The 13,996-nt window shown below is 40.9% G+C and overlaps 1 long non-coding RNA gene across 1 annotated transcript in view; it reads left to right on the top strand.

Moving 5' to 3' along the window:
- The first annotated feature begins 72 nt into the window (after positions 1 to 72).
- LOC135312549 (uncharacterized) overlaps positions 73 to 13,996 on the top strand; it is a 184,111-nt gene continuing 170,187 nt past the window's right edge. The window contains exons 1-3 of the long non-coding RNA XR_010372130.1: positions 73 to 174; positions 727 to 866; positions 1,791 to 1,869. This is a non-coding gene — a long non-coding RNA (uncharacterized LOC135312549). The remainder of the gene's footprint in view (positions 175 to 726; positions 867 to 1,790; positions 1,870 to 13,996) is intronic.

Genomic DNA, 13,996 nt, shown 5'->3' with positions numbered 1-13,996 from the left:
GGGCTGACGCGGAGTAAGCTCGAAGTAGATTGGCTCTCGTACCGGCGGGTTAGTTTCGATTCCGCGAGGCCCTGCGCCCCCTGGCGGAGCCCCGCCGGCCACGGCGGCCGAGGAGGGTCAAGGCGCGGAGAGCGCGCGAACGCGGTGCCTCCGGGCCCCCCTGAGCTGTCTAAGGTAAAAAGTGGCAGAAAAAGCTACCTTTTTGTATCCAGGCGGCCCCTGGATACAAGGCGGCTTTACAGCCGGCTCAGACTAAAATTTGGGGGCCACCAGCCCAAGTGGGGGAAGACTGAGGGAGAGGACTCCTGCCTGCCTCCCTCCCTCCCTCCCGCCGTTGGCATCTCAGGAGTCTTCGTGGCACCTTCACGCCTGCGAAGCCTTGTTGGGCTGCCCGAGGGTCAGCGGCCACCACCTTCGGCCTGGTATCCCTGCTGGGCGACAGCAGCTGCAAGGCCTGGTGTGGAAGAATTATTACATGTTACACAGTCTGTCAAAAATTCAGACCCCTTCCTATAGAAACATGGCTGAATGAGTCAGCCCCCACTTAAGCTCACACTTGAAAGGAAAAAAAAAAAGCATATATTTAGAATTCTTTTGCCAAAGAGACCTTGCTCTGTGCCTCTTGGTTTCAAAGCTATAATACACCCACAACCACCCCTTTCCCCCATTTCAAAATAAAGAATTGTAATTAAACCCCCTGAATCTTTTTACTAATTAATCTTACAGCTGTATTAACTGTAGATCCTGTAGCAGGGCCTGGCGATTGGAGCATGGCAGTGTCTGGAGACTCACACCAAACTTCAAGGTCACGCTCATCTCATGTAACTGTAGGGGTCACTCCACCACACCATTCCTCACTTTTCTTGGTAAGGCAAAAATAGTGTTCCTTAATACTCTTTGCAAAATATTTTTACATTCCTAGCTTAAAAGTGCAAGAAGAGGGTTACAACACTTGTTATTGCTATCACAAAAGCTTGCCAGCTAAAATATTTGTTGTGCTGTTACATGGTCAGAGTGCAACAGAATGTTATGCTTACAGGACAGTGGTTTTGTTCATATATTAATTATTCCTCACACTGATTGTTGCTCAGTCGTGTAATGCAAAAGTGATTAGTAATTTACCATTATTTATATCCGTGAGCATGAATGAACAGTAATGTGATCCTGAAGGTCTGACCACCCCAACAGTAAGATCCATGCAGTATTAAATTAATAGAAACCATCACATGATCTTAAACTCATCTGTCATCTGGAGCTAAGACTTTAAATTTGGTGGCTATGTAATAAAAAAACCTCATGCCATTTATTACTAGTTTGATTCTAATGCTATTTTGATATTGCTTGTTTACTAATCTTTTCTGTTTACTGTATGGATTTTTCTGTTAAAGTTGCGTTTATAGAGAACAGATTCATTGGCTGGGATAACAGTTCAAATAATAGTTTTTCTTCTGTGCCAGCATGTTTCTTATCTTTCTGGCAAGACACAGAAGAGAAAAATTAGATGGGTGATCCAGAAACTTAGGATTTGGGCTGGGCAAAAGGACCATTAACTTTATCCAGAATCAGAATTCATTGGTATAGTTTTATTTGGTACAAAAATGTATTAGCTGGCAAAGTAAGAATATTCACCATGTTTGCCTGAATTCACATTTGCTTTGCTGCTGACAAACAGAGGATTTTTTTGAAAGATTTTTTTGTCATTATTACTCATTAAAATTGCTATTCTCTAGCTCATTGCAAATAACTGGTCAAAGCTCTGTACTGTTATAAAAATGTATTTGATTTCACAGAGTGGCAAAGGAGTGATCAGAAGCATTCATATAACACAAGAGAAACGAGCAACACAAGTCTTGTCTTCTGTTAAGCACAGTAGGTGGTTACTTAGGGTTTTTAAAGCTTAATTTCAATTGGGGAAGCCAACATACTTCAAGCAGAGAATTACATGATACAAGTGACAAGCAAAGAAGAGACAAGAGGGTAGCATTTCAGGGAGAATGAACACAAAGTGATATATGTACATTGAGGTTGAACAGACTGACGCTGCAGAATTTAGAAAGAAGCATAACAAAGGTGTAGAGGAATATGTAAGACTGACTTACAAGTGATCTAGGAGTGAAGCTCTTTCTAACGGGAACTGTCCATTCACCACAAAGGGCAAAACCACACAAAATTAGTCTGAAGTGTTGTTCTTGAACACTTTTGCTGTCAACAGTAACCAGCATACTACAAACACATTTGCATTACCCCCAAATGTATGACACTTCGTCTCAATAATTTCAGTATAAAAGAAACCATGCTATTCTGTCCTCCTGACTTCTGTCATCAGCAATATTACACAGTCATAACTGTTCTGACATTTTTCTGAGATCTTAGAGAACTGCTATAACTTTTAAGCTCTTGAGAAGCAGCCATGCAAAATATATGCTTTAACTTTAAAAAAAGCCATTCATCCACATTCCTTGTACCAGAGAATGAATTCTATAGCTGAGATTATGTATGGTTGTAAAAAAGTCCAGAATAAACATAAAAAATATTTTTTAGATGATTTTGAAAATAATTATTAACCTTGTTATTTTTTCCATTTCTTTCCATTAGAAGAGTTAAACAGTTCACAAACAGCAGTGAGCATTGAAAATAGATCTTGTGACTTAAACCAAAATTATTAGATAGCTTTTTCCACACTCACCAAAATGAGAAGTCTTAAGTGCATGCGCTTCATAACTGTGATGGGCTAACATGTTATGGCCATACTGCCGTACCAGAACAAGGATACACGAACTCAGATTTAGTTCAAGATACTAGGCAGCTAAGAAAATTCATGTCTAACCTCATGAAAAAGCAAAAATATTATTAATTTATTCGGCAAGATATGCACTTCATTTCTCTCTTCATTATTTTTTTCCTCTGGTATTTTTTTCCACCCAGATCCATATTTAGTTTAATGACATAAAAATAACAAACACCATCCCAGAACACACATCACTTTAATTTACATTCACATTTCCCCCATCTAGTTTGGAATTAGGATAAGAGACATGTTTTTCTTCCAAACTTCCACTTATGCACAGCAGATGCCAGTAAACTAGGAATAAACCTGTTTTGCACTGGAACTTCAAAACTATGGCCCATGAACCACCCACCAACATTTCAGTAGGCAAAAAATACCCCAAAGGTGTTTTTACAGTCCTATTTAACACAGACACTTGATCTTTTCATACTATACAACACCGCACTCCACATGTAGGATGCCATATGATGGGATTGCTTTCTATAATTAACCTCTACAAACACTCTTATTTAGGCCTCACCTGGGCAGATCACACTTTCCTGACTATTTCTCATTATTTTCTTCCTAAAACAAGACCAAATGTGGCAAATAGATAGTCTATGCACCATGGTCTGAAGACCAGCACATTTGAACTCCTCATCAAGAGGAAAAACAACCTCCAGAGCCAAGGAACCTCTGCTGTGAACGCCCTACCCACAGATGTTCAGCAATCATAAATAAGGGCTAATCTCAGCTCTGGTGACAGCACATGCGGAGATAGATTTCTCTTTGCTATTTTATTGAAAATGCATCCATCCCAAGTCCTAAAGTCACGCTGAAAATGCTAATTAATATTTGTATGCATTCTCCTTGGAACAATATCTACGACTAAAACCTCTCCTGAAATGTTTCTCCACCCAGGAATCAGAGATCACCCAAGCAGGCTTTTCTCCCTCAGTAGCCTTGAGGCTGCATTAGCCAGGCTACCCTCATAGCAAACCCCACAGAGAGGGGGACTGGAGGTCAAAATCTGTTTCTGCGGGGGAGGTTGTTCCCATCATGATGCAATATGAGGCATGTCCCTCCCAGAACAGCTCCCCCAACCACCACCAGCCCCTTGGCCTATGTTTCAGTCTCAGTAGCTGTGACTGCCACTGTTTACCCTACTTCTTGCTCTGCTCAGAAGGACACCCATGGTACATGTTCTGCTTCTGCGGGCTATGGCTTTGTGCTTACCTGGGAAAGTTATTCCGTTTGAAAGCAAGAAGAATCAGTTGGAAATTAAAAAAAAAAACCCACGACAAACCCAAAGCAACCCTAGAACAAACAATAACAACAACAAAAAAAATCAAGACCAGTGTGGATACCTGCAGCTATTTAGCATAAAAGGCTTGAGCCTGCCAAGAGGTTTTAGAGTCCATCCTTAGTACCTCTTTTTTGTAAAATGGGATTTCAGAGCAGAGATTTCTTTGCTGCATTTGAAAGTTTAACCTCCATGATAATGTACAAGTGCAAATTTCTTAAAGAATATTACATTGCTTCTTTAGAAAGCTCTGCTATAACCGTTTCAAAAATCTCCTAAATCATACAAAGCCTATGAGTCTCTCCTGGGAGACTTACTCAGAGGAGCTGCATTAAGAAAAATGCTGAATTTGCCAGGTGCTTTCTGCACTTTGAAACACCCAAACAGCTTGGATGTGTATGTACAAGTGCCTGTGGAAAGCACTGAGTAAATATATCTGCTTGACTTCAATGGTTTTATTATGCTTTGGATCATTAGCCAAGCTTACAGGAGACCAGCAGTAGTTTTTGAGCCTTTTCTAGCAGCCTCTGCCACATAGAAATCAAGCAAGATGTTTAATATCTGTAATGATGTTATTCCATCTTCTTATGCTGTGTGAGTCTTACTGATACTTATCCCATGGTAGTTATTAGAAGTAGGCATTTCTTTCAGCAGCAGCTTAAGCAGCTCCCCTTTGGCCTGTACATCTATGCCCCAGTCTCTCCAGCTCACCGGGTGTGCTGGTGCAACTTGTGGGATAGCAGCCGAAAACTCATCCACATTAAAGTTTCCCAAGTTGCCTGGGGGAATTAGTTATGATCTGCTCAGTCTTAAGGCACTTATTTATTTTGGCCAGGATACATCTGTAGCTGATCGCCCAATTCTATCCACAGTCCACTCCCCATCCTGCCGCTAAATAAATATCTCATTTAAAGTGCTGCCTCCCTGTTAGAGAGCAAAGCATTTTTAGAAGGGAAAAAAAAAGGCAACACTTATAAAAGAGTGATGTATGCATATTTTAAATGAACGGTAAGCATCCAATCAACTTCTGTGGGAAGAGACAGCTACCATTTTGCATGCGCTCTTCCACTGGGCAGCTTCTTATGGCCCAGCTTTTTCCTGGGCTTAAGTTTATATACTACTTTATACTGTAAGATTAAACTGACCTCCTTAAATAGTTATGGCATGAAGTTATATACACTTATTATTGTGTTTTAATTTTTTTTAAAGTGAAACCCATTGCATAAACCTGGCTACACAAAAGCAGCTCATAGGTAACAAAAAAGATAGCACTTACCTTAAAATAAAAAAAATACCCCAATAGTGATCTATTTCCCCTTATTTTACCATTAGTGCAGATAAGGATAACACTGGTAAAAAATTGTACCTGTTACTGTTCCAGTAAAGTTTTCCAGTAGTGCTTTAGCCCTATCACCATACCCAGATAGGACACCCCAATATGCTGATTTCATTACAGGCTATAGAGAATGTTTACAAAATCTAACTGGGGCCAGCAATAAGTAACCCTAGGAGCCTGTTTGTTTACCACACCTGAGTAACTTTTTCTGAACTGATAAGCTTGTTTTAGCAAGGTAGATAGCTCTCATTCTAACTTTCTAAAGAAGCCTTAGGAGTATACACTGAAATAGAGATTTTAAAGCAACTTCCTTTCTCTTTTACTTCGTCTTCTTCCCCTTTCCCCCCATTCTTATCACATTTAGCTCTATTTTAATTCCCTGCTGTATCTCTTGTGATAGCTTTCAGATGCTGCTAGATTTCCTTAGTTTGCATTAGATGTAATGATTACTTGAGTAAATTTCCCTGTTTTCTCCAGAAAACTAATTTGGATGAGCTTAGTAATCAAACCTCCACTGGTAGGTGGATGTAATCTTTTATTTGAATGAGGGATTTTGGAGCAGAAGTAAGAAGGGTGGCTGATTGCATTAAACAAACTACCCAGCCACACCTCTCTGACTCCTAGCTTGTGTTACCCTGCTGGGCACCTGTGTCTTGTCCTATTTCAGGGCAGTACCAGTGTCACTTCCTTCTCCTAGGTACCTGTGAGGCTGCGTGCTGCTCTGCAACCTGAGTAGGAAGGAGGTGTGAGGCAGTGCTGTGTAATGGTATTCAAGATGATCTGCTCCGTGACCTTTCCAAGCACCGAGGTCAAGCTGACAGGCCTGTAGTTCCCCAAATCCTCCTTCTGACCCTTCTTGTAGAGGGGCATCACATTTGCTAGTTTCCAGTCGTCTGGGACCTACCTCCCTGGTTGATCAGGACTGCTGATAAATAATGGAGAGTGGCTTGGTGAGCTCCTCTGCCAGCTCCCTCAGTATCCTCGGGTGGATCCCATCTGGCCCCTTGGACTTGTGAATAGGTTCTGAGGACCCTATGATGTGTAAGCGAGGCAGAGGACTGAATGACTGTCAAAGAATTTTTTTTTCCCTTTTCTCCAGGAAAGCTATTTGGATATGGCAGTAATCAAACCATGTGTGTATATATAGCCTATATATTTGCATGTAGTCTATCATAGCCACATGTAATAGACACATACAGTCTATCATACTTTTTTTTAAGTAATAAATTTCCAAGATATTTGAGTTATCATTTTTTTCTTAATGTAAAATCTAAAGTTAGTGGAAGACTTCAGGAAAACTGTTGCTACTTTTTTTCCTAGTAGTGCTAAAAAACCAAAATGGACAAAACAACCAAGAAAAGACAGGTTTCTTACTTGAACAAGTGGAATGCAACTCTTTCATGTTTACCTAGGCTCTCCTTTGTACTATCTATTGTATTAAGTTGGGAATAAAAGACTTCCTTGTTCAGCAACCTGTTTTCAACCAAGGTATCCTGCTGGTGTATGGGATATGATGTTCAGCCAACAAGACAGCTTTAAGATATGATTTATGCAAAAAAATTTGGACAACTAGGGTTTTTTTGCAGTCTTCTGGCAGGTTAAAAATGGGCTGAGCAGGTGCGTAGGGTGGGAGCGGCCTTTAAAACTGAGGGTCTCTGTTGAAAACTTCTGCGCTCAGCTGCAGGGACTTTGTAGCTGCACATAGACTTTGGCTAAAACATGTTAATGTGCGATCACAAGAGCAGTTCTGCGGGATGATGGGGAATACCTGTCTGCTGCTAATAGAAATTGTTGTACATGCTGATAGAAAACACTCTATATTTCTTGGAAATAAAGGTGTGGTTTGTAATTCTTCTTTCCAGAAACTTTAATGTCCTTGGGCAATTACTGAAGTGGAGCTCTCATGTTTCTGGCAATTGTGGATTTGGGTCCTTTGGCAGTTGAAGCCACCTCAATTCAATTAATCTGATGCTTTAAGTCCAGGTTAATGAATATTTCCATCCCCTGCTTAAAGGAAAATACTCCCTGGAACAAAGTCTGTCCTTCCAAAGGAGTCACCATCACGTCTTATGCCACTTTCTGTTGAGCTGCTTTCTCTTTCACCAGCTCCCCTGGAAACAGAAATATTTCTGGTCAGTGTTAGGGACAGGTGGTGTTACTGTATGGGGTCCTGTTTTTCTTCACGTTACAGTCCCCTAATGCTTAGTACTGCGTGGGGTACCACTCCTGTGCTCTGCTGGTTGCCTCAGCCTGTGGTTTAGTGTGGAGGAAGGTGGGTGATCTCTGCATGAGCAGTGTAAGGTTGGAGATGGCTATTTTGAGTAAAGTTGAGGAGGGCTTGATAAGAATTGAATGGAGTTTACTTTAGTTAAATAACAAAACCTAGATGTACAGAAGACATGTAGATGTAGAAGGTATTTGTGCTTAGCTTTTAAGTGATGGATAAAATGTAATCACAACATGTGTATTTACTGACAGAGTACATACATAGGCCTGTTTGGTGTAGCATTTGAGATTCTGCAAACATTTATTTTAAGTATATTCATATAGCGTCTTTGAAGTAAATGCCCTTTTTGAAATCGTTAATATGCTTTGGAGGTGGGTATCAAGCTGGGGCTGAGGCTCGTGATGGGGAGCTAGGGGATGCTCATGGGATTGGACAGAGAAAAAGAATGAGTAGATGGACCTGAAATGCTTGTTCCTCATTTGTTGTGTTGTTACAAATGAGGACTCTTGGGTTAGAAAAAGGAGGAATGTTGTAAAGTGGGGGAAATTTGTAAATGGAGTAATTTGTAAAGCTGGGCAAGTACCACTAGGTGTAAGTGAGTGTGGGAAAGTGGTCCCCTTTAGCTAAGGCAGCAGTTGGTGAGGTTGGAGGAAAAATGTTGAGCCTCTTATTAAAGAAATCCCACCAAGCAGGAATAGAGAGCATCTACCAAAGCAGTGCAGCCGTGACCCTGTAGGTCTTGGTTGGTTCCATTGTTAAAGTTTGGAAATCGCCTTCTCTTGTTATCCTAAATCTTGGCTGAGATGATGCCTTGCAGAGCTCAGTGAAAGGCGTTAAAAGTTTCTTCTTCTGACAAAAGTTTCTTTTTCTTTAAGATGTGTCCCTTAATCATTTTTGGCCTCTCTAGAAAACTAGAGGGATGGGCAACTACAGTGAGAGTTACTGATTTTGAACAGTTCACCGGATACCAATGTGTTTCCTCCAGAGCAGTGTGAAACATCACATTTTCATCTCAGAGATGATCTGTTGTGCTACATACCTTTGCTGGAGTCTTTTTGGAAGACCCCTGAGGGTGGGGTCTTATCATGCCCTGACATTTCTGTAGTGAAGAAATTGAGGCTACGCTGTCCACATTTGCAGCAAGCTCCCTGGACAGCAGAAGACCCTAAAATGAGTTATTTTGTGCGTCTTTCTCTATTTAATCTTCTGCCATATGATGGCACTGGTTAGCTGACCAAGTGAAATGCTTTTCCTGTTGCAGTCTGAGCTGGGTTCCAGCTGTTTTAGGCGATGCCCGCAGAGTGCAGCTTCTGCCCACGCAACTCCTCCACAGCTTCCTTGGAAACTTCAGAAGATAGACTGAATATTTGTGGAATAATAGAAAGCAACAGTTTGGTTTTCATTACATATTACTTCATAGCTCTGTAATCCTCAGGATAAATCCCTAGCTTTCCTCTTCAGTGCGATCATACAAAATATGAGCAATATTGAACTTGCAGGGATGAATGAGTGGCTCAAAAATATTTTTTTTGTTTGAAGTGAAGGGGAAAATCTACACAAATGGTAAATTTTATGAATTCTACAAGCGATGGTGCTCTTTCCTTTGTGTGCAACAGGAGTGAAGAGTAGCTGAAGAGCCACTAAGTCCATGGTTCAAAAAGGAGGACCTAGAGGTGTGATTTTAAACCTGTTCAGGCATTTTTGTGAACTCCTAGCGTTCAATGCTGTGTTCTTAACCAAACAGCCGGAGTTTAACAAAAATAAATGCAAAAGCACTCTGCCTGTATGGGATAGGTTTTAGATCCCTCTTTTCAAAACTTAAGTAGCACCACTCCTAACACAACAAATTACTTTTGTGACCTGTATTTTCAGTTAGTTTAAAATGAAATGTAAGTGAATATCATATGTAATGCACAAAGCCTCCAGATGTGTGTGCTCGTTTACTGTCAATTTCGTTTTTGGGTGCCCAAGTTAAAATGGCTTGTACTCGGGCAACCTCTCCCCCAAAATTCCATCTGAGTGCTGAGCATTACATGGGGCCCCTCTCGGTACCAACCTATGAGGTAGTGCATTATAATTTTATCATAATTTTATAATAATTCCTATCTTAATAAGTACCAAGGAATACAATTAGGTCCCAACTGACCTGAGGCCCTGAATTACTCGCTCAGGGCTAAAAACTGTGCACCCTTTTGGGAAGGTTGTTTCTAAAATGAAGGGAAGATCTTTGTTTGATGGGTAAATAACTGTCTCATCCAGCATGTAATGCAAAGAAAATGTGTGTAAAGTAAGATAAAGATATTTTATATGCATTTTAAAAACCAAAACCAGTTATTGTCTGGGATTTTCCTGTGTGGTATCCCATAAGCTAGTGGAACTGTACTTGCTATTGCCATAAGTCTTTGACAAATTTTAAAGAAATTATAACCTCAAGGCCTGATGTATTTCCTTTACTGCTTTCCTATTTCTGTTAGGGAGAAACATGAACTGTCTTAAGCTGTTTCTTGCTGTCATGCAAGGATGCCTTTGGGTCATTAAAATCCCTTTGGCCACTGCTCTGCTTGGGAGTGTGGCTGCGGATTTGGGGTCTGTCTCTGTCGTAGAACACCTTGCGGGACTGTTGGTACGAGACAATGTGAAAGGCTTTGTGTTGGGGATTAACGCACCAAAAGGATGAGTAAGAGAGGTGGTAATTATGCAAGATGATAAGGAGGAAGGCAGCGATAAGGATTGATGGCATGGCTCAAGTTGGTGATGGAGCATGAGGTGAAGATGAGCGATTCGAAGGTGGAGTGCGATTCATCTGTGTTGTGTCAAGTGATGGCATGAAAACAATCAAAAAGGTAAATTTAGAACTTTTCAAATCCTTTGAAAATCTAGCTATGATTTTTTAGCTGTGGATGTGACATTTTGAAATATCTTTTTAATGATGACTTAGGCTTTCACATTGGATGTGCTTTCTTATAACCTGGTGTTTTAATTTTAAAAAACATTTCCAAGTAAGAGAATAAAAAGACAAGACAGTGATTAATAGGGCTGCTCTAACCCAGAGCAGAGCTCTAGAAGCCTCAAAGTTGCTGATGGTGCCATACAGAAATGCTCTGAAAAGGACTCTCTGAGAAGGACAGGAGGATGCAATGTAAAAATCAGGAGTGGGGGAAAGACAGGAGATGCTTGCTTGCCTACAACTTGCCAATAATTAAAGCTTCTTAGGTATTGAATCCTTTTAATTTTTGCTGTCTACGAAACTCAAGGGAAATGTCTTTGAAATATTGTAAAAATTTGGATGTTGACAGAATCTGAACTTGCAGCAGTGCTGTGGGTGTGGTGGATGGCACTGTTGAAATAAGGCAGCAGCCTTAAAGCTTACAGTCCTATGGATTGTATCCATTCCCCCTCTTCCCCCTTGGCATGATGATTTGCATTTTTCTCTCTGATTTCAAAGTAAAACTATAAATAGGAGTTGGGAACTGTGTGGATGTGGTGACTGATATGGGTTTATTTGCTGTTCTCACTCACTTGCTTTGTAAAAGGGGTCTAAGCTTAAATTAAGAGCTAATGATCGAGCAGTTTGTCAACCTGTGCCATGTCCTTCATCTGTTTCCAGAGCGTTGGCTCCATCCTCTTGCTGTGACACATGTCACTGATTTTGGCAGGGCTGGGTCAAGCCCTTTGTATGGAGCTTTCAAATTTTACAATGAACACAAATATGATAGACCCAAAATAAACGTCTTTCTTCAAATGACTTGTTGGAATCCCTAAAAGTTTACATCGAATTTCTTTGCTTAGGAGAAAGAACAAAACCTGTGTTCTTTTGGGGGATGTAATAAGACTTACACCTTGATAATACATACTCCTGTTCAAAGGAGATAGCACATATTCCTGTAACATGAAGGATGAAAAAAGCAATAAAAAGTTTCTAAGGCTGATAAAAATATGATTTATAGTCAGGACCCGGTTATAAATCCCATCAACACTTACTGTAGTTATACTAGCACGTTGCTGTGTTGTTGAAAGAAAGGTTAGCAAAGGAATTAGGTATGTGGTGTTTAATTTGTACAGTTGCTGACACAAGTTGCAACTAGCTTGAAAAATGCCAGCATTATTAGTAAAAGTAGTAAGAGAATAGTGGTATATGTTAATAGTCATAAGGGTTTCTGCCATGTAAAACTAGGCATAGTCAACAGTGTTTTGGTACCTGAAATGTGTAGAAGAAAATGTATAAAATATTTAATAGAGTAACAGCAGCTGCAGAAGTCAAAGTAGTGGAGGAAGGGGATACTTTCACTCAGGGTGACAGGCATTCGCTCTATAGCTGATATCAGTTCAGTGATTCAACTTCAACCTTTGATGTATCTCATTTAAGTTTGTAATATGTGTTTGGCCTTGAGCTTTTTTTCTGGCATCACCCTGTCCAAAGAACATCCCAACCCCCCAAATTTAACTTTTGTAAGTTATTTGTAACTCTTTGTACAGTGGGTGTGAAAAGCATCTAAAGGAAAACCAGGAGCTTCTCCGTGGTACACTCTGATTTTTAACTCTGTGTCACTGGACTGATCTTTCTCAACAACTCTCAGCAGATAATTCCCAGGACAGGTGATACTCTAACCCTCTGCCTTTGGCTTCAGAGGTTACACCCCAATTCTGAAAAAAAAACCCCACCTATTATTAAATTATTTTTAATTGTTACTGCTGTTTTCAAGATCTTAAAATGATTATGGGTGTACAGGCTCTATAAACACACAAACTCAGGGTAGCAATATCCAGTGTGTCATGTCAGCTATGTACTCTTGTTTACTTAATCTTCTCTCAGTGATTTTTTCCCCCCTCCTTTAGGGTTACACCTATTTTCCACTTCCAAATGTTTGTTGGGTAGTTTCTACTTGCAAAATCCTCAAACAGATGCAATTCTTCCCCTGCCATGATTGACAAACAAGCTATCATGTAGAAATCTCTTGTATGTTCTTCCTGAACCTGCTTTGGTCTGATACTTCTACTTTTGAGAGGAGTAGTTGTAAAAGTATGCTAATAAAAACTTTGTCCTGCTTTATCAAAAGCTCATGCCATGTAGACCCATCTCCTGATTGTGTCGTTTATAGCCTGGCTGTTACCGCAACCCACTCACATCATCCATGCGTGCATGTGAGCTTTCCTGCAGAAGAGATGCTGGGAGCTTTGGGTTTTGTGGCCAGGTGTGCAAAAGGAAATGTTAAAAAGTCCAGGTTACCTCTGTAATCTTGTTGTGGGTATGTGTGTGTTAGAGGTTTTAATTGCATTGATTCAAAATGTTTCTTAAATGCACTGTAACCAGCATTTTCTAAAACCTTAGTTGCATGAGTTTCATCTCTCCTTTTTTTCTTTTTTTTTTGAGCTGTTTTACTTTCTGCAGACGCCTGCCTGGCAGTAGTGCATGGTCAGCTGTACTTGCACAGCAACTTCCACATATAACAGTGGTACAGTGCAACACGCTGATGGGCACCAGCAAACACACAGCCTCTAAGGAGGCTGTGCAGATAAAATGATGCAAAGAAAATCCTCTCTTCCTGCTTTGCTCTGTAAAGGAGTTTGACTTGCCATGCCACAAAATTTTGAGGCTAGGGCTGATTTTTTTGACCCTGGGAAAGATTTAAAGCATCTGTGAGGTTGTGAGCCTCTCACCCTGAGTGGCTGAGCTGGAATAAAATCTAATTTCTTGGCCAACTCTGCAAGGTTTGGGAATTGTTGGCCTCCACAGTGGGATCCCTGGCCAGGGCTGGCCCTGAACACCAGTGGCTCCTGTGCCTTGCTTACATGCAGGAGGGAATATGCTTTTGAGGATTGCACTAAAATACTGCTAAAGGTGCATTTGTGACAATTTGGGATGTCTGTTCAGCACTGCCTTTTACTGGGCGGGTGGTAGTTAATGCTTCTTGGAGGGGATTTCTCTTCTGTGACCAGGCATCTGGTGATGGCATCTCCTAGCCTCACCCTTGTAGCTTGGCAGGACATGTGCTGCCGTCCTGAAATGCCTGAGGTGGGCCAGGGGCTGGTGGGAGCCCACCTGTGTGTCCCCTGACATGTGTTTCTGATGGCAGAAGGATGGGATGGGACACCCTGTGTGCCTGGCTGCACTGATTTTGGCTGGGATAGAGTTTGGTCTCAATGCTGAACAAATGTCAGAGCAAAGGCTTGCATGGATTTATTCTCACTCAGGGAAATGTGCAAATCTTGGTTACAAAATTAGGAGCACAAATGTTTGTGAGAAGGAAAATGAAGTATTAGTGCACATGCACTGTAACTGTGCCTCCAAATTGAGTTACACTTCCTCAGCCCACCTGTTGCCCACAGATTTCCCCATACTAAATGAAAATGTGCATCTTGTTC

Source organism: Phalacrocorax carbo, chromosome 3 (assembly GCF_963921805.1).
Source record: "Phalacrocorax carbo chromosome 3, bPhaCar2.1, whole genome shotgun sequence".
Classification (NCBI taxonomy): Eukaryota; Metazoa; Chordata; class Aves; order Suliformes; family Phalacrocoracidae; genus Phalacrocorax; species Phalacrocorax carbo.
The sequence above is the reverse complement of the archived record's forward strand: the minus strand, read 5'-3'. Positions and strand labels throughout refer to the sequence as shown.